The sequence below is a fragment of the Schistocerca nitens genome, chromosome 10, assembly GCF_023898315.1.
Source record: "Schistocerca nitens isolate TAMUIC-IGC-003100 chromosome 10, iqSchNite1.1, whole genome shotgun sequence".
In the NCBI taxonomy this organism is placed as follows: Eukaryota; Metazoa; Arthropoda; class Insecta; order Orthoptera; family Acrididae; genus Schistocerca; species Schistocerca nitens.
Genome location: NC_064623.1, coordinates 62058366 through 62082324, shown reverse-complemented (window position 1 = coordinate 62082324; position 23959 = coordinate 62058366). Strand labels below are relative to the sequence as shown.

The following is a 23959-nucleotide window of genomic DNA, read 5'->3' as shown; positions in this document are numbered from 1 at the left end:
AGCTGCCGTACCCAGTAAACGCGCTAGTTTAAAATCTTTCATCTCACAAAATTTCACAGGTACACATATTTATGTTTGTACCTGATGATGACGTAACAGCCAGAAACCTGTTTAAACGCGCTAGTTTAAAATCTTTCATCCCACAGAATTTCACTGGTACACATCTATATGTTTGTACCTGATGATGGCGTAACAGCCAGAAACCTGTTTGTAAAGGAAAATAATAAGTGGCCGTTGTGGCCGAGCGGTTCTAGGCGCGTCAGTCTGGAACCGCGCTGCTGCCACGGTCGCAGGCTCGAATCCTGCCTCGGGCATGGATGTGTGTGACGTCTTTAGGTTAGTTAGGTTTAAGAAGTTCTAAGTCTAGGGGACTGATGACCTTAGATGTTAAGTCCCATTGTACTCAGAGCCATTTCAACCATTTAGCCTATAATAAATATTGTAGGGTATTACACCAGTGTTGTGTATGTTTTCATTCATAATATAATGTAGACACTTCTTTGAGTCTGTTATTGGCTATGTCCTCATTTTCTGGGGAAATATCTCTGAATATCACGCAATTTTTAAATTACAGACGCAAGCAATGAGAGTTCTTTTGAAAAGGTGAATGAGCGATGTAAGCCACTTTTCAAACGGCTTAAAATCCTGCCCTTAGCACGCCTATGCGTAATTAGTTCGACTTGTTTCACAATGCAGCAGTTAGACCCCCTAAACAAAATCCTCGATCGCCAATCCCATGACACAAGAAACAAAAGTCCCTCACAGATGATACCACACAATACAAAAATATGCGTAAACAGAGGAAAGACCGTATTTGTCGACGTATAAGTAGCACATTATTCCTTCGAAAATAGGTCCAAGAGCTGGGTGTGTCATATACGCTGGTAGCAAGTTAAGGTACGTACCTTGTAAGCTCCATTTCTTCAAAATTTCTACGTTGCAGCTTGAAGAAATTTATTGTTAGCTTTCTTGCGAATTTCGAGCATTCCAGTTCTGAAAAGTCCAGTGGATGCACTTATGCCGTCGCTAACAGTTTTTGTATTGTTCGTTCAAGCTTCACTTATTGTGTTTAGTGTGGTGATCCACTTGCGTGGTATCTATATTGTGGTTTTATTTGCAAACTATGGTTGAAAAATGACGTCTCTATTGCATTTAAGCTGTAAGTGATTGCATTTGCTGACGAGCATGGAAACGGGGCTACAGAAAGGCATTTTGGGTCACCTGTAACTGATAAAATAATAAGAACTTGGCGGAATCAGGAAGATGTTTTAAAGAAAGCACATCGCAGTAAACATATTCTGAGAATTGTAACTGTTAAATGGCTATAGCGTAAAGCAGAAGTAAGTTCTTGGATTTTAGAGAAAAGACAAGCTGGAATTTCAGTTTCTATGAAAATGATCATTCATAAAGTCAAAACAGTATCCAGTAACAAAAGAATCGCCGATGTAATTGGGACATCATGGTGTTCAAGATTGATGAAAAGGTATCGGTTTCGTATGCGGACCAAGGCAAAAATATCACAGAAGATGTCAGCCGAGTAGGAAGAACAAATTGTTGAATTTCATCTACTTGCCATTAAGACATGGAAAAATTGGAAACATGGACGAGACTCTGCTAACCTTTTCTGTGCCTTCTAACAGAAATGTGGATTCCAAGAACACTAAATGCTTTATTGTTAAAACTTACGGGTAAGCAAAGTCTCATTACACGGTGGTTTTACCCTGCTGTTATGAGGTAACGGGCGAGTTGTGGCGACCTGAAATTATTCTAAATTCGGAGTTGGCGTGGCCGCACGGGGCTCTGCAAGCTCTGGCTCGTCAGCAACCATGTGGTGCCGAACAATAGTTGGAGCAAGAGGGGTAGTCCCCAGCGCGTGCTCCAGGCTGACTGCGTGGCGGGGAATTTCATGCTGACGCTGTGTCGAGAACTGTGCTTCGTGATTACGGAGATTTGTATGCCGGCAGTGCCAAAGATGGCGGACTTTGTGAAACCATAATGGCAGACATTTCACAGTTCATGTAGAAATTAATAATAGCCAGAGGAATCACGATACCTTAATAGGAAACAGGTACATTACCATTATTTGCGTGACGATTCTGGTGGTGTAATCAGATTTTCAATATCTTTATTGGTTTAAAGTTTAGTATCTGGCTGTAAAGGAGTATATAGAGGGTCTATACAAGGGCGATGTACTTGAGGACAATATTATGGAAATGGAAGAGGATGTAGATGAAGATGAAATTGGAGATACGATACTAAGTGAAGAGTTTGACAGAGCACTGAAAGACCTGAGTCCAAACAAGACCCCGGGAGTAGACGACATTCCATTAGAACTACTGACGGCCTTGAGAGAGCCAGTCCTGACAAAACTCTACCATCTGGTGAGCAAGATGTATGAGACAGGCGAAATACCCTAAGACTTCAAGAAGAATATAATAATTCCAATCCCAAAGAAAGCAGGTGGTGACAGATGTGAAAATTACCTAACTATCAGTTTAATAAGTCACAGCTGCAAAATACTAACACGAATTCATTACAGACGAATGGAAAAACTGGTAGAAGCCGACCTCGGGGAAGATCAGTTTGGATTCCGTAGAAATATTGGAACACGTAAGGCAATATGTAGAGTTAGAGAAAGCTTTTGACAATGTTGACTGGAAAACTCTTTAAAATTTTAAAGGTGGCAGGGGTAAAATACAGGGAGCGAAAGGCTATTTACAATTTGTACAGAAAGCAGATGGCAGTTATAAGAGTCGAGAGACATGAAAGGGAAGCAGTGGTTGGGAAGGGAGTGAGATAGGGTTGTAGCCTCTCCCCGATGTTATTCAATCTGTATATTGAGCAAGCAGTAAAGGAAACAAAAGAAAAGATTGGAGTAGGTATTAAAATCCATGGAGAAGAAATAAAAACTTTGAAGTTCGCCGATGACATTGTAATTCTGTCAGAGACAGCAAAGGACTTGGAAGAGCAGTTGAACGGAATGGACAGTGTCTTGAAAGAAGGGTATAAGATGAACATCAACAAAAGCAAAACGAGGATAATGGAATGTAGTCGAATTAAGTCGGGTGATGCTGAGGGAATTAGATTTGGAAATGAGACACTTAAAGTCGTAAAGGAGTTTTGCTATTTGGGGAGCAAAATAACTGATGATCGTCGAAGTAGAGAGGATATAAAATCTAGACTGGCAATGGCAAGGAAAGCGTTTCTGAAGGAGAGAAATTTGTTAACATCGAGTATTGATTTAAGTGTCAGGAAGTCGTTTCTGAAAGTATTTGTGTGAAGTGTAGCCATGTATGGAAGTGAAACATGGACGATAAATTGTTTAGAGAAGAAGAGAATAGAAGCTTTCGAACTGTGGTGCTACAGAAGAATGCTGGAGATTAGATGGGTAGATCACATAGCTAATGAGAAGGTATTGAATAGAATTGGGGAGAAGAGGAATTTGTGGCACAACTTGACTAGAAGAAGGGATCGGTTGGTAGGACATGTTCTGAGATATAGAGAGATCACCAATTTAGTATTGGAGGGCAGCAGGGAGGGTAAAAATTGTAGAGGGAGACCAACAGATGAATACACTAAGCAGATTCAGAAGGATGTAGGTTGCAGTAAGTACTGGGAGATGAAGAACCTTGCACAGGATAGGGTAGGATGGAGAGCTGCATCAAACCAGTCTCAGAACTGCAGATCACAACAACAAACAATCTGACTGTAAATTATACAAGTAACACCCAGCAACGGTTCATCCGATTTTGTCGATCGACATGTCTCTAGAAAGCTATTAGTGTAAACCTAATTCGTATGAATTACAGGCATGTAACTTGAATAGTACATGAGTTATTGGAGGTCAAAGTGCCCGATTATTATTGATCGCGTCAGGCCATAAGGACTCCACAGTTACTCGAAAAAACGGTAGCAGCGTGCTTATAAATATATTTATTCGTCTATGTCTTTGTTTATATCCGATATATACTATTCATGAAGAAATTGGTCAAATATTTGCTGTGTTTTAGAAAGCGCAGGGGCATTAGGCTACTGAGCTACTTTTGCTTCTGTTCCTTTGATATATGTTTAATTAATTTGTTTATGTATTTAATAATATTTGCTAGTGCGTGTTTATGGTCCAGCCACAGGAATATTTATTTAATTTCAAGTTATTTAAATGTAAATCCATTCAATATGTTTGTGGGTGTGCATTGGCTTGGAGACATGGCGGGAGCGCTCTAGCCAATCCCAGCGCTCCTTACTACAGTAGGCAATTACCGAAGGCAATGGAGAGACTGTATGGAAGTGGGGGAGGAGTATCGGTTCGCACGAGACGGGGGAGTGCTGCACGGGAAGGCGCAACCGACGGTCGCGGTAAATACCTCCAGAGTGTTGAGCAGTTTACACATGGTCGCGGGAGATAGAAATAGTTCCTAGTGCCGACAGGTGCACTTCTGAGATTTCCATGGCTTCTGCAGTGAAGACGTAGTATGCGTTTAGAAGTGAATATCTCGTGAGATATGTTGTTGCTCATAACTAATTACGTGAAGTAGGAATCTATTGTTTCCCTGTTATTCAACCTATATTTTATTTAATTGCTGGACCATCGACACCAGTAAGTGTTTTACAGTAATAAAGGGCATTCTTAAAGGTATTTCTGCTATCGTACTCATCATTTATATTCGTTAAAATAGTACCTGCAGATTTTATTTAATTGCAGTATTCCATTTATAAATTTCTATGTTACATTCAAAATTCGCAATTGCGGAGTGATAGGAACCTTCGACCACTCGATTCATGTGTATATTCATATTGTATACTGTAGACTCAGCAGTATTTGGCCTGTAATGCGGCAACTACGTATCCCAGCCCCTAGACAACGAAACGAGCCAAAAGTTTTAATATTTCAACTCTGAGTCTGAGGGTACGTAGTTTACAGCCACCATTTTTTTTCTTGAAAGCCCGCACTGTGCTGACAGAAAAAAAATTACTGCCATTTTTTTATTCTTAAAAGAAAGACGCTTCCTAAGGAACAATTGCCGAAAGTAGTATTTGTCCATGAACGCAATAAAGATTGCATCGATTGAGGAGGAAAGAGATTGTGGACAGATAAAATTTGGTCCAGCCGACCTGGAGGCCTACTGGAGAAACCTGCCCTGTCTGTAACGAATCAGCTTTACTGTATTCTCACAGAACAAAAGACGTTAAAAACAGACTGATCGAAATGAAGACTCAGTTCCAGGAGGGCTAGCTAGTTTACTTCAAACATTAGAGCCATTTATCAACAGACCATTTAAGGGACCTACGAAAGAGGAGTGGAGCAGATGGATGCAGTCCGCAGATTTTGAAACCACACCGCCAGGAAGGAGTAAGAGGCATAGCATTTCCCAAGTTTGTACGTGGGTCAAAGCTTCATGGTGCTCTATAAAAACTGAAACAGTGATTAAATTGTTTTAGAAGTATGGAATCAACAATGCATTTGGTGTTACAGATAATAATTTATTGTACAAGGTTTCAGATTCTGACATGGTGGATTCAAGGATTTCTTCCTTCGATTCCAAGGATGATGTTCAAATGTCTGTGAAATCTTATGGGACTTAATGCTAAGGTCATCAGTCCCAAAGCTTACACACTACTTAACCTAAATTATCCTAAGGACAAACACACACACACCCATGCCCGAGGGAGGACTCGAACCTCCGCCGGGACCAAGCCGCACAGCCCATGACTGCAGCGCCTGAGACCGCCCGGCTAATCCAGCGCGGCTCCAAGGATGACTTTTGCGGACGAAAGATAAAAGGTGTGCACCTTATCATACTTATGTTGTTGTTGTGATATTTAGTCCGAAGACTGGTTTGATGCAGTTCTCCATGCTTCTCTATGCTGTGCAAGGCTCCCCATCTCCAAATAACTACTGGAATTACATCCTTCTGAATCTGCTTACTGTATTCATCTCGTGGTCTCCCTATCTACACTCTTCGCTCCAGTACCAATTTTGTGACCCCTTGATGTCTCAGAATGTGTCCTAACATCCGACCCCTTGTTCTAGTCAGGTTGCACCACAAACTTATTTTCTCCCCAGTTCTATTCAGTACCTCCTCATTAGTTACGTAATCTACCAGTTTAATCTTCAGCATTCGTCTGTAGCACCACATCCCGAAAGCTTCTATTCTCTTCTTGTCCAAACTGTTTATCGTCCATGTTCCCTTCCGTACATGGCTCACGCCAGACAAATACCTCCAGAAAAGACTTCCTAACACTGAAGTCTATAGTTAATGTTAACAAATTTCTGTTCTTCAGAAACGCTTTTCTTGCCATTTTCAGTCTACACTTTATATCGTCTCTACTCCTGCCGTCATCGGTTATTTTCCCAGCGAAATAACAAAACTTATTTACTACTACAAGTCTCTCATTGCCGAATCTAATTCCCTCAGCATCGCCTGATGTACTTCGACAACATTCCATTACACTTGTTTTGCTTTTGTTGATGTCCATCTTATGTTCTCCTTTCAAGACACTGTCCATTCCCTTCAACTGCTCTTTCAAGACCTTTGCTGACTCTGATAGAATTACAGCGTCATCGGCAAACCTCAATGTTTTTATTTCTTCTCTCTGAACTTTAATTGCTACTCCAATGTTTTATTGTTTTCTTTCTTTGGTTCAAATGGCTCTGAGCACTATAGGACTTAACATCTGTGGTCATCAGTCCCCTAGAACTTAGAGCTACTTAAACCTAACTAACCTAAGGACATCACACACATCCATGCCCGAGGCAGGATTCGAACCTGCGACCGTAGCGGTCGCGCGGTTCCAGACTGGAGCGCCTAGAACCGCTCGGCCACAACGGCCGGCTTTGTTTTCTTTACTGCTTGTTCAATGTACAGATTGAATAACACAGGGAATAGGTTACAACCTTGTCTCCCTCCGTCCTCAAACGATGCTTGCCTTTCATGCCCATCGACTCTTATAATTGCCGTTTGGTATCTGTACAAGCTGTAAATTGCCTTTCGCTCCCTGTATTTTGTCCCTGCTACCTTCAGAATTTCGAAGAGGGTACTCCTGTCAACATTGTCAAAAGCGTTCTCTAAGCCTACAAATGCTATAGGCGTAGGTTTTCCTTTCCTGAACCTATCTTCTAAGATGACTCGTAGGGTCGTGTTGCATTGTGCGTTCCTACACTTCTCCGAAAGCCAAACTGATGTTCCCCGAGATCAGCTTTTGCCAGTTTCTCCATTCTTCTGCAAAGAATTTAGTATTTTGCAACCATGACTTATTAAACTGATAGTTCGGTAATATTCACTCCTGTCAGCAACTGCTTTCTTTGGAATTGGACAATTTATAATGCCCAGATATTTTATATACGTGCACATAATGTTCTAATTGTTTTCCAGTGGATATATTAAGCGATAATTTTTTTCCTAAAAACTGTCTTAGATGAGACGGGGGGGGGGGGGGGGGGGTTGTATTGTGCTACAACGATGAAAAATAATATTACGACGATGTCAAACCTTATTTTCATGATATAAAGAGGAACTGACGATATTAAAATGTAATTATAATTTTATTATTTTAATTTTTGTGCGCAGTGAATCAAAGACTTTCTAGTGCACGGAATAAACTAGCATTGTTTGTACTACGAAACTATATATGATTGTTAAGTGACAACTGATTCTATGTAAGACATTTTGTCTGGGCGGATTTTGTTCTCGTACTGGTCGGTTGAGAAAGAAAAGTTTCTTAATCGATGTATGCAATGTGAATGCATAAAGGCTATAAAAAGGAGAGAGAGAGATAATCCTTGCGGACATCACCATATTGTATAAGTAAAGATAAATACAAGTTATTCAAAACAAATATCTCTAAAGTGTATCGTCTTGTGATTTCTAAAGACTGAAAATTGCGGTGTTTAATCTAAACCTGTCCTAAATAACAGCGAAGAACATTTATGTCATATATTTTCTTCGTTTGAGCACGATTGTGATTCGCATGTTACTTTTTGTTACGCCCAAAAGGGCACACAGTTTTAATCGAACCTGTATCCTTCGGAAATGATAACTCTTAATCAGTACAATTACGCTAATGCCGTCTAAATCACAACCACGATCACAAAAGTGTTTCCTGGACCTGATTTTTATAAACGTGTAGACTTGAAAGCGAACAGTATTGCACCATCGCTGGCTCGCAACAATTGAAAGAAAACAATACAGGGACTGAACAATCTGAGGTCATCAGTCTCCTAGACTTGGAAGTAATTAAACCTGACTAACCTAAGGACATTACACACATCCATGCCAGAGGCAGGATTCGAACCTGCGACCGTAGCAGCAAAGTGGTTGCGGACTGAAACGGTTAGAACCGCTCGGCCACTATACCGGCGACACTGTTCTGATCACGGTTGACACTTGCAACGTGTTGAGAACATTGTACAGGTGCAATTTGTGATCCAGTGCAACAGCACAACCTACAGGCTCGGGTAGCATCTGCATTTATGTTCAAACAAGCATTTCTCTCGGTGTTTCCATATCTTTGTGCAACCCCTGTTCGTAAATGAGTTCGGATATAGGAATCTACAAACTGGTATGTATGCTTCACATAGGCATATACCCAAAAATATAGATGTAGCTGACAAAACAAACAAAAAAATCGTGAATAGGCTCTGAAAGCCCAACGTTACTGACCGGCCGCCGCGTCATCCTCAACCCTGAGGCGTCATCGGATGCAGATGGGGAGGGGCATGTGGTCAGCGCATAGCTCTCTCGGCCGTTGTCAGTTTTCGTGACCGGTTCGCTTCTTCTCACCCAAGTAACTCCTCAACTGTCTTCGCAAGGGCTGAGTGCACCCCACTTGCCAACAGCATTTGACAGACCTCGCTGGTGACCTATCCAAGCGTTAGCCAAGTCCGACAGCTCTTAACTTCCGTGATCTGACGGGAAAGTAAAGTTCTATGTACTGACTTGGCAGAAAATCCTAAGAAATTTTGGTATTATGTCAAAGCGGTAGGTGGATCAAAACAAAATGTCCAGACACTGACCAAAATGGTACTGAAACAGACGATGGATGACTAAAGGCCGAAATACTAAATGTCTTTTTCCAAAGCTGTTTCACAGAGGAAGACTGCACTAGTTCCTTCTCTAAATTGTCGCACGGATGACAAAAATGGTAGATATCGAAATAGACGACAGAGGGATAGAGAAACAATTAAAATCGCTCAAAAGAGGAAAGGCCGCTGGACTTGATGGGATACCAGTTCGATTTTACACAGGGTACGCGAAGGAACTTGCCCCCCTTCTTGCAGCGGTGTACCGTAGGTCTCTGGAAGAGCGTAGCGTTCCAAAGGATTGGAAAAGGGCACAGGTCATCCCCTTTTTCAAGAAGGAATGTCGAACAGATGTGCAGAACTATAGACCTATATCTCTAACGTCGATCAGTTGCAGAATTTTGGAACACGAATTATGTTCGAGTATAATGACTTTTCTGGAGACTAGAAATCTACTCGGTAGGAATCACCGTGGGTTTCGAAAAAGACGATCGTGTGAAACCCAGCTTGCGCTATTCGTCCACGAGACTCAGAGGGCCATAGACACGGGTTCACAGGTAGATGTCGTGTTTCTTGACTTCCGCAAGGCGTTCGATCCAGTTCCCCACAGTCGTCTAATGAACAAAGTAAGAGCATATGGACTATCAGACCAATTGTGTGATTGGATTGAAGAGTTCCTAGATAACAGAACGCAGCATGTCATTCTCAATGGAGAGAAGTCTTCTGAAGTAAGAGTGATTTCAGGTGTGCCGCAGGGGAGTGTCGTAGGACCGTTGCTATTCACAATCTACATTAATGACCTTGTGGATGACATCGGAAGTTCACTGAGGCTTTTTGCGGATGATGCTGTGGTATATCGAGAGGTTGCAACAATGGAAAATTGTACTGAAATGCAGGAGGATCTGCAGCGAATTGACGCATGGTCCAGGGAATGGCAATTGGATCTCAATGTAGACAAGTGTAATGTGCTGAGAATACATAGAAAGAAAGATCCCTTATCATCTAGCTACAATATAGCAGGTCAGCAACTGGAAGCAGTTAATTCCATAAAATATCTTGGAGTACGCATTAGGAGTGATTTAAAATGGAATGATCATATAAAGTTGATCGTCGGTAAAGTAGATGCCAGACAGATTCATTGGAAGAATCCTAAGGAAATGCAATCCGAAAACAAAGGAAGTAGGTTACAGTACGCTTGTTCGCCCACTGCTTGAATACTGCTCAGCAGTGTGGGATCCGTACCAGATAGAGTCGATAGAAGAGATAGAGAAGATCCAACGGAGAGCAGCACGCTTCGTTACAGGATCATCTAGTAATCGCGAAAGCGTTACGCAGATGATAGATAAACTCCAGTGGAAGACTCTGTAGGAGAGACACTCAGTAGCTCGGTACGGGCTTTTGTTGAAGTTTCGAGAACATGCCTTCACCGAGGAGTCAAGCAGTATATTGCTCCCTCCTACGTATATCTCGCGAAAAGACCATGAGGATAAAATCAGAGAGATTAGAGCCCACACAGAGGCATACCGACAGTCCTTTCCACGAACAATACGAGACTGGAATAGAAGGGAGAACCGATAGAGGTACTCAAGGTACCCTCCGCCACACACCGTCAGGTGGCTTCCGGAGTACGGATGTTGATGTAGATGTAGAGAACCTGTGTTACCACTGCGGCAAGGCCCTTGGCTAACCGGCGAAACCCATATCATATCAATGATCAGAGGTTGATTATTAATAAATAAATCGAAAAGACGGATAATTCGAGACGTTCCAAAGATCTAAGCACACTTCAGGACTAGCGAAAACTGTAGTTTCCACTCACCAAAAACTGATGCGACGAAACGCCGTCGGTCTCCGGTGTGAATCGTCTTCTGGTTCCTTAATATGACCCCGAGAGATCTTATCGCGGCAAAGTAGCTAATTTACGAGCGCGAGTAAATACCGCCCCCCAGAATCTCACGCCATACAAAACACCCACATACGTTGTTTCTCAAGCGTAGCGCTATTTAATACCCCAGCCCTCCCGTCGCTCCTCGTATCAAACAAAGGCGAGCGGCTAACAAAAGACTATCGGTCAACAAGGATGCCTCATCAACGTGTTTGTTTGCTGCGTGTTGTAATGCTTCCCCATTCAGCCGCAGTAATTTTCCTCTGTGAATGAAGACGCTTGGGGTAATTGTCCCACTCGTTTGCTCTGGGTGCACAATCACAGTCCAGGACGTGTGACTTCCATTGAGGTAATGAAGTCATGGGATAACGGTATGCACACACATGGGTGGGGGTAGTATTGCGAACACAAGGTATGAAAGGACAGCGAATTGAAGGAGATGTCATATGGACTCAGATGTTGTTGTTGTTGTGATCTTCAGTCCTGAGACTGGTCTGATGCAGCTCTCCATGCTACTCTATCCTGTGCAAGCGTCTTCATCTCCCAGTACCTACTGCAACCTACATCCTTTTGAATCTGCTTAGCGTATTCATCTCCTGGTCTCTCTCTACAATTTTTACCCTCCAAGCTGTCCTCAAATACTAAATTGGTGATCCCTTGATGCCTCAGAACATGTCCTACCAACCGATCCTTTCTTCTAGTCAAGTTGTGCCACAAACTTCTCTTCTCCCCAATCCTATTCAATACCTCCTCATTAGTTATGTGATCTACCCATCTAATCTTCAGCATTCTTCTGTAGCACCACATTTCGAAAGCTTCTATTCTCTTCTTGTCCAAACTATTTATCGTCCATGTTTCACTTCCATACATGGCTACACTCCATACAAATACTTTCAGAAACGATTTCCTGACACTTAAATCCATACTCGATGTTAACAAATTTCTCTTCTTCAGAAACGCTTTCCTTGCCATTGCCAGTCTACATTTTTTATCCTCTCTACTTCGACCATCATCAGTTATTTTGCTCCCCAAATAGCAAAACTCCTTTACTTCTATAAGTGTCTCATTTCCTAATCTAATTCCCTCAGCATCACCCGACTTAATTCGAGTACATTCCATTATCCTCGTTTTTCTTCTGTTGATGTTCATCTTATCCCCTCCTTTCGAGACAGTGTCCATTCTGTACAGCTGCTCTTCGAAGTATTTTGCTGTCTCTGACAGAATTACAATGTTATCGGCAAACCTCAAAGTTTTTATTTTAATTCCTACTCCGAATTTTTCTTTTGTTTCCTTCACTGCTTGCTCAATGTACAGATTGAATAACATCGGGGATAGGCTACAACCCTGTCTCACTCCCATCCCAACCACTGCTTCTCTTTCATGTCCCTCGACTCTTATAACTGCCATCTGGTTTCTGTACAAATTGTAAATACCATTTCGCTCCGTGTATTTTATCCCAGCCACCTTCAGAATCTGAAAGAGATTATTCCAGTCAACATTGTCAAACGCTTTCTTTAAGTCTACAAATGCTTTGAACGTAGGTTTGCCTTTCCTTAATCTTCCTTCCAAGATCAGTTGTAAGGTCAGTATTGCCTCACGTGTTCCAATATTTCTACGAAATCCAAACTGATCTTCCCGAGGTCGGCTTCTCAGATGATTCACGAGAAAAGATTTGAGGAGTGCAAAATCTTGTACATGGCTGCACGTTCAGAGACCGTAAATAGTTACAATTGAAAGAAAATCAGCCCTCGGTGACTACTTTTAACAAATTATCCTGGTTTCGACTCTGCTAGGAGTGTCTTCCTCAGAATTTAAGTCAAAGAATGGTTTATATTCTATAACATGGTCACAGAATTCTGACTAAAAATGTATGATAGAATATACACTCCTGGAAATGGAAAAAAGAACACATTGAAACCGGTGTGTCAAACCCACCATACTTGCTCCGGACACTGCGAGAGGGCTGTACAAGCAATGATCACACGCACGGCACAGCGGACACACCAGGAACCGCGGTGTTGGCCGTCGAATGGCGCTAGCTGCGCAGCATTTGTGCACCACCGCCGTCAGTGTCAGCCAGTTTGCCGTGGCATACGGAGCTCCATCGCAGTCTTTAACACTGGTGGCATGCCGCGACAGCGTGGACGTGAACCGTTTGTGCAGTTGACGGACTTTGAGCGAGGGCGTATAGTGGGCATGCGGGAGGCCGGGTGGACGTACCGCCGAATTGCTCAACACGTGGGGCGTGAGGTCTCCACAGTACATCGATGTTGTCGCCAGTGGTCGGCGGAAGGTGCACGTGCCCGTCGACCTGGGACCGGACCGCAGCGACGCACGGATGCACGCCGAGACCGTAGGATCCTACGCAGTGCCGTAGGGGACCGCACCGCCACTTCCCAGCAAATTAGGGACACTGTTGCTCCTGGGGTATCGGCGAGGACCATTCGCAACCGTCTCCATGAAGCTGGGCTACGGTCCCGCACACCGTTAGGCCGTCTTCCGCTCACGCCCCAACATCGTGCAGCCCGCCTCCAGTGGTGTCGCGACAGGCGTGAATGGAGGGACGAATGGAGACGTGTCGTCTTCAGCGATGAGAGTCGCTTCTGCCTTGGTGCCAATGATGGTCGTATGCGTGTTTGGCGCCGTGCAGGTGAGCGCCACAATCAGGACTGCATACGACCGAGGCACACAGGGCCAACACCCGGCATCATGGTGTGGGGAGCGATCTCCTACAGTGGCCGTACACCACTGGTGATCGTCGAGGGGACACTGAATACTGCACGGTACATCCAAACCGTCATCGAACCCATCGTTCTACCATTCCTAGACCGGCAAGGGAACTTGCTGTTCCAACAGGACAATGCACGTCCGCATGTATCCCGTGCCACCCAACGTGCTCTAGAAGGTGTAAGTCAACTACCCTGGCCAGCAAGATCTCCGGATCTGTCCCCCATTGAGCATGTTTGGGACTGGATGAAGCGTCGTCTCACGCGGTCTGCACGTCCAGCACGAACGCTGGTCCAACTGAGGCGCCAGGTGGAAATGGCATGGCAAGCCGTTCCACAGGACTACATCCAGCATCTCTACGATCGTCTCCATGGGAGAATAGCAGCCTGCATTGCTGCGAAAGGTGGATATACACTGTACTAGTGCCGACATTGTGCATGCTCTGTTGCCTGTGTCTATGTGCCTGTGGTACTGTCAGTGTGATCATGTGATGTATCTGACCCCAGGAATGTGTCAATAAAGTTTCCCCTTCCTGGGACAATGAATTCACGGTGTTCTTATTTCAATTTCCAGGAGTGTATATTTTACTACAACTGACATGTGATTACATTTTCACGCAATATGGGTGCATAGATCCTGAGAAATCAGTACCCACAACAACCACCTCTGGCCGTAATAACGGCCTTGATACGCCTGGGCATTGAGTCAAACAGAGCTTGGATAGCGTGTACAGGTACAGCTGCCCACGCAGCTTCAACACGATACCACTGGCGTATTGTGACGAGCCAGTTGCTCGGCCACCATTGACCAGACGTTTTCAGTGGGTGAGAGATCTGGAGAATGTGCTGGCCATGGCAGCGGTCAAACATTTTCTATATCCAGAAAGACCCGTACGGGACCCGCAACATGCGGTCGTGCATTATCCTGTTGAAATGTAGGGTTTGGCAGGGATCGAATGAAGGGTAGTGCCACGGGTCATAACACATCTGAAACGTAACGTCCACTGTTCAAAGTGCCATCAATGCGAACAAGAGGTGACCGAGACGCGTAACCAGTGGCATTCCATACCATCACGACGAGTGATACGCCAGTATGGCGATGACGAATACACGCTTCCATTGTGCGTTCACCGCGATGTCGCCAAACACGGATGCGACCATCATGATGCTGTAAACAGAACCTGGATTCATCCGAAAAAAATGACGTTTTGCTATTCGTGCTCCCAGGTTCAAATGGCTCTGAGCACTATGGGAGTCAACTGCTGAGGTTATTAGTCCCCTAGAACTTAGAACTAGTTAAACCTAACTAACCTAAGGACATCACAAACACCCATGCCCGAGGCAGGATTCGAACCTGCGACCGTAGCGGTCTTGCGGTTCCAGACTGCAGCGCCTTTAACCGCACGGCCACTTCGGCCGGCCGTGCACCCAGGTTCGTCGTTGAGTACACCATCGCAGGCGCTCCTGTCTGTGATGCTGCGTCAAGGGTAACCGTAGCCATGGTCTCCGAGCTGATAGTCCATGCTTCTGAAAACGTCGTCGAACTGTTTGTGCAGATGGTTGTTGTCTTTCAAACGTCCCCATCTGTTGAATCAGCGACCGAGACGTTGTTGCACGGTCCGTTACAGCCATGCGGATAAGATGCCTGTCATCTCGACTGCTGGTTATACGAGGACGTTGGGATCCAGCACGGCGTTCCGTATTACCTTCCTGAACCCACCGATTCCATATTCTGCTAACAGTCATTGGATCTCGACCAACGCGAGCAGCAATGTCGCGATACGATAAACCGCAAACGCGATAGGCTACAATCCGACCTTTATCAAAGTCGGAAACGTGATGGTATGCATTTCTTCTTCTTACACGAGGCATCACAACAACGTTTCACGAGGCAACGCCGGTGAGCTGCTGTTTGTGTATGAGAAATCGGTTGGAAACTTTCCTCATGTCAGCACGTTGTAGGTATCGCCACCGGCGCCAACCTTGTGTGAATGCTCTGAAAAGCTAATGATTTGCGTATCACAGCATCTGATTCCTCTCGGTTAAATTTCGCGTCTGTAGCACGTCATCTTCGTGTTGTAGCAATTTTAATGGCCAGTTGTGTAGAATGCAGTGGATTCCGTACAACATCTCTTCTGTGCGTCCTAGCTTTTTGCCCACCAGTGCTGTGAGTCCTCTCCGATGGGCTCGCATTGCCGATGTTCCATCCGTGGTCTCTGAATCCAGTCCATACCGATAACATCAATAGCTTGCTCGATAGCTTGGAGCGAGTCTACACCTGTAGTCCGCTTCAAAGACACGAAGTTTAAAACGCCCCCTATTACACACTTCCTATGTATATCACTACCTGAGCTGTATCTGTAAGATCTGTTGCTTCATCCAACGCAACAGAGAAAGCAATAAAGTAGTTAGCCTCATTTATTAACTGCCTGTGCACGTTGCCGGCCATAACACTGACACTCCGTGTCACTGCTTGGAAAGGCCGATTTCTTGAAACCTGTTAACGTTCGTAGGACACAAACGTTCCGTAGCATTAATGAGACAGTCTTTTACAAACACATCTTCCGTTAACACCTTCCCGGCTCTTGCTATCCTTAATGCAACTTTGAAACTTGATTGCAGTGAAGATGATCTTTGATTGTCATTATGAAAAATTGAAAACAGTTCATTGTGTAGTAAAACAGATACGAATGCAACACAAAAAACGAAGATTTCGAGAGTTATCAGTTGTGACTTATATTAAAAACTTGTTGATGTGCCTCATCTATTTTTCTAGGCGCACTTGATTTCACTTGCCGTTCTTCACTACACTCGTCTTTGCGACATGAGTTGTAGTGTGTCTCAATCGTTAACTTTTTTTTTCTTTGTCGGATTTCGAATCCCCCCCTCCCCTCCCCAGCGGGGGGGCTGGGTCGGGGGGCCGGAGGGCGGGCTGCAGCAGCACAATATGTCACTCTGCAGCCTACAGAAAACTTAAAAAACAGAATCAGGAGATATGAAAAACAAATAAAAGCAGGCGATAAAACGGTAAAAACTGAAACATGGAGAAAAAGATACGAAGAAAATATAAAAACAAAACAGTTGGCGATGCTGATTAAAACACATAGTAAATAGACAGGCACAATTAAAAAACACAGCAACAGTCTGGTTTCTGTTCGCACGAGATAAAAAAAACACAACATAGGGGATGCACAACACTGAACACTCACTTAAAACAGCACTATACAGGCGACACGGCGGCAGATTGGAGGGGGTGGGGGCTTGAGGACCTGAACCAACGAGGGGGGAAAAACGGGGGAGGAGAGGAAAGGAAAAAGGGGGGAGCCGTCAGAGAGAGGGGATATAGAAAAAGGGAGGCTGGGCAGACGCGAGAAGGTAGGAAAGGCGGGGGAGGGGAGAGCAAAAAGGACTCGGGGAAGAGAAGGGAGGCAGAGAGAGGGTAGGCAGGGAGAAAACAGGACGGAAGGGGGGAGAGGGAGCCCAGGAAAAGGAGGGAGGAAGGGAGGGGAGGTGAGGATCAGAGTTGATAGGAGGGACAAATGGAGGGAGAGAGGGCATCATCCGGGAGGGGGAGTCGATGAAAGCCACCTTGGAAAAAGAGATGAAGGGTGTAGAGGTGGAGGGTAGGGGGGACACAATGGTGAAGGCGCAGCAGAGGGCGGGGGTTGGAGAGGAGAGGAGCAACCAGGGGATGAGGAGGATCAAGGCGGCAGGAGGTGCAAACCACACGAATATGTTCGAGGAAAAGGAACAGATGGGGGAAAGGAATCGGGTCACAGAGGATCCACGTGGGGGACGGGAGGCGTATTCGGAAGGCAAGGCAGTGCATGGCGCTCGAGGATCTGGAAGGACTTAGAATTTGGGGAGGGGGGGCCCTTATCCAGATGGGACTGACATAACAGAGGATGAGATTTGTAGGTATGGAGGATGGTAGAGTGGTGCAACCCACATGTACTACCAGAGAGGAGTTTGAGGAGTCAGAGACAGTCAATCGTTAATTTTTTTTCTTTATTGAATTTCAAGTCCTACAGCCTACAGACTTTGTTTCAAAAAGATGAAGAGAATAAATAATAAAAACAGACGATAAAATCGGAGACGTAAATAGTAACATGGGGAAAAAACCGTGGGACTTAAAACATAGACGAAAGGGATGATGATGCGAATAAAATACATACGAAGCAGACAGGTAAAATAATAGACAGACAATTAAAAAAACCCGGCGACAACCTGGTTTCTGTTCGCAAGAGATATAAAAATCACACCCAGCGACAGTATGATGTCCGTTCGCAACACGTCGGAAAAGACACACAACACTGAACACTCACTGCAAACGCTGCAATAAAATGTCGGCACAAAGATGACACGCCATAGCCAAGGGTAGATGGGGGGGGTACCTGGACAGATGAGGGTGAAAACAAGGAGGAGAGGAAAAACGAAAGGGAGGGGAAATGAAGGAGCTAAAGGACTAATAAGGGGGGGGGGAGGGCAGATGCGTGAGGGAACGGGAAAAGGCAGAAGAGGGAAATGCAAAGGGACTCGGTGGAGAGAAGGGGGCAGAGAGAGGGTAGGCAGGGAGAAAACAGGATGGGAGGGGGGGAAGAGAGAGCCCAGGAAAAGGACAGAGGAAGGGAGGGGGGGAGGAGAGAGCCCAGGAAAAGGACAGAGGAAGGGAGGGGGAGATGAGGATCAGAGTTGATAGGAGGGATAAAAGGAGGGTGAGGGGGCATCATCTGGGAGGGGGAGTCGATGAAAGCCACTTTGGAAAAGGAGATGCAGGGGTGTAGAGGTGGAGGATAGGGGGAACACAATGGTGAAGGTGCAGCAGAGGGCAGAGGTTGGAGAGGAGAGGAGCAACCAGGGGATGAGGAGGATCAAGGCGGCAGGAGGTGTAGACCACACGAATATGTTCATGGAAAAGGAACAGATGGGGGATAGGAATCTGGTCGTAGAGGATCCGCGTGGGGGACAGGAAGCTTATACGGAAGCTGAGGCGGAGTGCATGGCACTTAGAATCTGGAGGGACTTATAGAATTTTGGGGGTGGGGCAGATATCCAGGCGGGACTGGCATAACAGAGGATGGGACGGATTAAGGATTTGTAGGTGTGGAGGATGGTAGAGGGGTGCAATCCCCATGTCCGGCCAGAGAGGAGTTTGAGGAGTCAGAGGCGGTTGTGGGCTTTGGATTGGATAGAGCGGAGATGAGGGATCCAGGCGAGGTGACGGTCAATGGTGAGGCCAAGGTAGATGAGGGTGGGGGCGAGCCAAACAGGATGGGCGCAGACGGAAAGGGAGAAATCCAGGAGCCGGAATGAGTGAGTGGTATGACCTTCGATGATTGCCTGGGTGTTGGAAGGTCAATCGTTAACTTGTGCTGACCGCCTATTATTCAGCGGCACAGCAAACACTGTGAGTTGTTTTCACCTACTGTTGTAAATAAAAATTTCATTTTCTTATCGCATTTAAATGACTTGAGAACACAGATCACCTGTTCTTTGCCTTTTTGCGACACTCGCCATTTCTTAGTACATCTCACGCAAAGCTGCAGTCGCCAGAGGGAAGCAGGACTGGATGTGCTTCAGTCCTTTTGGTGTCGCGGAAGCGTGGAAGTGGAATCGTCGCCGCTCGGTTGGTGTGCGTGTCTAGTCACAGATATTGCTGCTTCGCTTTGCCCGCCAAACCTCTGTATAAAGCAAAGTATGGCCATCCTTTTCCCTGACATCGACCCTTCCTACCAACTCTAACCCCATCTTCCAGCCTCCTCCTCAGGGCTCCCTCTCCTCCCCCTCCCTCCTCCTGAGCGGCTTCCCCCTCCTACTCCCCCTCCCTCTCTCGTACACCACTTCAGTGTCTCTGCACTCCCTCCTGCCCTGTCTTCCCTCTTCACCTCGCACCCCACGTGTCTCCTGCCTCTTAGTGTCCACGCTGACGCCCCTCCTCTCTTCATCCTGCCGCTTCCCCTAATGCCCCTTGCTTTCCCCTCCTTTTCACATCCTCTCTGACCTTTCCCTCGGCAGGTCCCACCTGGCAGTTTTATTCTTCGTCGTGTGTGCTCCAAGTGGGTTTTAAGTGTGTTGTTCTGGAGTGTTTTTAATACTGTGGCCGACTTTTAACCTGTGCATGTGCATTCAGTGTCTTCTCTGTCTTTTAAGAATCGCCAACTGTGTTTTTTAACTTTCTGGTGACTTTTTTTAACTGTCCTCCACGAACGTCTCCGTGTTTGTCTATATTTTTTTACCTCCGTTTTCTCCCATTATTCTGTTTTAAGTTCCCTTTATCGCCTTATGTATGTACCATTTTATTCTTATTTTAAGTTGTCATGTCACTCGGCTGAAGAGGGGCGGATTGTGCCACTGACAGCCCTCCCCTACCCATATGGGGCAGGGGAATGAAATCACAATAAAGGAAAAAAAAATCCTTTCCCCTGCCCGCAGTTCAGGACTGGCTGAAACTGTGTCACGTGACATTAGCAGCCATTGTGGGCCATAGCGTTACGTGTGAAGCACAGGAAGTGTTGTATATTTTCGAAGTATTAAGTAGAATAATGCCTCAGTGTTGTGCTTTTGGCTGTTCGTTTCGAGACGAAACGGTAGGAAAACTGTACAGGTGTAACAAGAAGGAGAATATAGGTGATGAAAATCAGCAGAGCCAACTGGCAGCCCACAAGAGACTCTCGCATGTGTGCGGTAAGTACAGTTTCTATTCACTAGTGCAAATCATCTTAATGTTTAAGATTCGCTGCGTAACAAACTTACTGTATTTTGACTCACTTCGTGATCAGATTTGGTGCATGATTACACTGACAGGTTTCAGATAGATTATATAATGGTAAGACAGAGATTTAGGAACCAGGTTTTAAATTGTAAGACATTTCCAGGGGCAGATGTGGACTCTGACCACAATCTATTGGTTATGAACTGTAGATTAAAACTGAAGAAACTGCAAAAAGGTGGGAATTTAAGGAGATGGGACCTGGGTAAACTGACTAAACCAGAGGTTATACAGAGCTTCAGGGAGAGCATAACGGAACAATTGACAGGAATTGGGGGAAGAAATACAGTAGAAGAAGAATGGGTAGCTTTGAGGGATGAAGTAGTGAAGGCAGCAGAGGATCAAGTAGGTAAAAAGACGAGGGCTAGTAGAACTCCTTGGGTAACAGAAGAAATATTGAATTTAATTGATGAAAGGAGAAAATATAAAAATGCAGCAAGTGAAGCAGGCAAAAAAGGAATACAAACGTCTCAAAAATGAGATCGACAGGAAGTGCAAAATGGCTAAGCAGGGATGGCTAGAGGACAAATGTAAGGATGTACAGGCTTATCTCACTAGGAGTAAGATAGATACTGCCTACAGGAAAATTAAAGAGACCTTTGGAGAAAAGAGAACCACTTGCATGAATATCAAGCGCTCAGATGGAAACCCAGTTCTAAGCAAAGAAGGGAAAGCAGAAAGGTGGAAGGAGTATATAGAGGGTCTATACAAGGGCGATGTACTTGAGGACAATATTATGGAAATGGAAGAGGATGTAGATGTAGATGAAATGGGAGATATAATATTGCGTGAAGAGTTTGACAGAGCACTGAAAGATCTGAGTCGAAACAGGGCCCCCAGAGTAGACAACATTCCATTAGAACTACTGACGGCCTTGGGAGAGCCAGACCTAACAAAACTCTACCATCTGCTGATGTATGAGACAGGCGAAATACCCTCAGACTTCAAGAAGAATATAATAATTCCAATCCCAAAGAAAGCAGGCGTTGACATATGTGAAAATTACCGAACAATCAGTTTAATAAGCCACAGCTGCAAAATGGCAACGCGAATTCTTTACAGACGAATGGAAGAACTAGTAGAAGCCGACCTCGGGGAAGATCAGTTTGGATTCCGTAGAAATATTGGAACACGTGAGGCCATACTGACCCTACGACTTATGTTAGAAGCTAGAATAAGGAAAGGCAAACCTACGTTTCTAGCATTTGTAGACTTAGAGAAAGAGTTTCACAATGTTGACTGGAATACTCTCTTTCAAATTCTGAAGGTGGCAGGGGTAAACTACAGGGAGCGAAAGGCTATTTACAATTTGTACAGAAACCAGATGGCAGTTATAAGAGTCGGTTGGTTGGTTGTGTTGGGGAAGGAGACCAGACAGCGAGGTCATCGGTCTCATCGGATTGGGGAAGGACAGGGAAGGAAGTCGGCCGTGCCCTTTGAAAGGAACCATCCCGGCATTTGCCTGGAGCGATTTAGGGAAATCACGGAAAACCTAAATCAGGATGGCCGGACGCGGGATTGAACCGTCGTCCTCCCGAATGCGAGTCCAGTGTCTAACCACTGCGCCACCTCGCTCGGTATATATAAGAGTCGAGGAACATGAAAGGGAAGCAGTGGTTGGGAAGGGAGTGAGACAGGGCTGTAGACTATCGCCGATGTTATTCAATCTTTATATTGAGCAAGCAGTGAAGGAAACAAAAGAAAAGCTTGGAGTAGGTATTAAAATCCATGGAGAAGAAATAAAAACTTTGAGGTTCGCCGATGACATTGTAATACTGTCAGAGACAGCAAAGGACTTGGAAGAGCAGTTGAACGGAATGGACAGTGTCTTGAAAGGAGGATATAAGATGAACATCAACAAAAGCAAAACGAGGATAATGGAATGTAGTCGAATTAAGTCAGGTGCTGCTGAGGGTATTAGATTAGGAAATGAGACACTTAAAGTAGTAAATGAGTTTTGCTATTTGGGGAGCAAAATAACTGATGATGGTCGAAGTAGAGAGGATATAAAATGTAGACTGGCAATGGCAAGGAAAGCGTTTCTGAAGAAGAGAAATTTGTTAACATCGAGTATGGATTTAAGTGTCAGGAAGTTGTTTCTGAAAGTATTTGTGTGGAGTGTAGCCACGTATGGAAGTGAAACATGGACGATAAATTGTTTAGACAAGAAGAGAATAAAAGCTTTCGAAATGTGGTGCTACAGAAGAATGCTGTAGATTAGATGGGTAGATTACATGACTAATGGTTCAAATGGCTCTGAGTACTATAGGACTCAACTGCTGTGGTCATAAGTCCCCTAGAACTTAGAACTACTTAAACCTAACTAACCTAAGGACATCACACACATCCATGCCCGAGGCAGGATTCGAACCTGCGACCGTAGCGGTCGTGCGGTTCCAGACTGTAGCGCCTTTAACCGCTCGGCCACTCCGGCCGGCGTACATGACTAATGAGGTAGTGTTGAATAGGATTGGGGAAAAGAGAAGTTTGTGGCACAACGTGACTAGAAGAAGGGATCGGTTGGTAGGACATGTTCTGAGGCATCAAGGGATCACCAATTTAGTATTGGTGGGCAGCGTGGAGGGTAAAAATCGTAGAGGGAGACCAAGAGATGAATACACCAAGCAAATTCAGAAGGATGTAGGTTGCAGTAGGTACTGGGAGATGAAGAAGCTTGCACAGGATAGAGTAGCATGGAGAGCTGCATCAAACCAGTCTCAGGACTGAAGACTACAACAACAACAAACAAGTTCTGCTATGCACCTTATGGCTTTCTTTCGCCATTTAAATACTAACTCTGAGCCTACGGAATTGCCCCATAATAGTATTCCATAACTCAGATGCGAATGGAAGAATGCAATTTCTACTAAGTGGCCATCTTACTGGCTACAGTATTTCAGTTACATTCATTGCGACGCTAGTGCGGAAATATTTGTAGGCAAATTCACTGAATTTCTCTTTTTGGACGATGAATGTGTTCGAATGAAGCTTTCATGACGCTTAGGTACATGTTTTCCTGAACTGAAGCGGATGAGTTTATGATCTGAACAAATTTCTTCTTCGACACATTCCTATTGATGTGCGAGTATTATAATTAGTACGTGACTGCGTCCGACAGAGCCCGCACAATATTACTTGGCACCAAGCTGTGCTAGGGGAGGGGACAAAGGAGGACGAGGGTAGTGTGTCATTAGAGACGGAATACAAGCTCGTATTACGGGAGGATGGAGTAGGGAAGTGGCCGTGCCCTTTCGAAGGATCCACCGCGGCATTTCCCTTAAGCAATTTAGGGAAATCGAGAAATCACGGTAAAAATGGTAATTAATTGAAACTCTCAGCTGCCGACAGGTGCTGTTGACATACCTTGATGGGGCCAGCTGAAAATGTGTGCCCCGACTGGGACACGAACCCGGGACCTCCTACTTACATGGCAAACACTCTATCCATCTGAGCCACCGAGGGCACAGATGAATAGTGCGACTGCAGGGACTTATCCCTCTGTTCTTTCGAGAGCCGTTACTTACTATCTTCATATATATGGCTACGAAGTCTTTCGCGAC

The 23959-nt window shown here is 44.9% G+C and overlaps 1 protein-coding gene across 1 annotated transcript in view; it reads right to left on the bottom strand.

The window, feature by feature from the left end:
- Positions 1–10930, bottom strand: part of LOC126209867 (luciferin sulfotransferase-like) — a 108469-nt gene extending 97539 nt beyond the window's left edge. Inside the window, exon 1 of the mRNA XM_049938992.1 lies at positions 10839–10930. The gene's annotated coding sequence lies outside the window, so the exon portion shown is untranslated. The remainder of the gene's footprint in view (positions 1–10838) is intronic.
- Positions 10931–23959: the final 13029 nt, after the last annotated feature.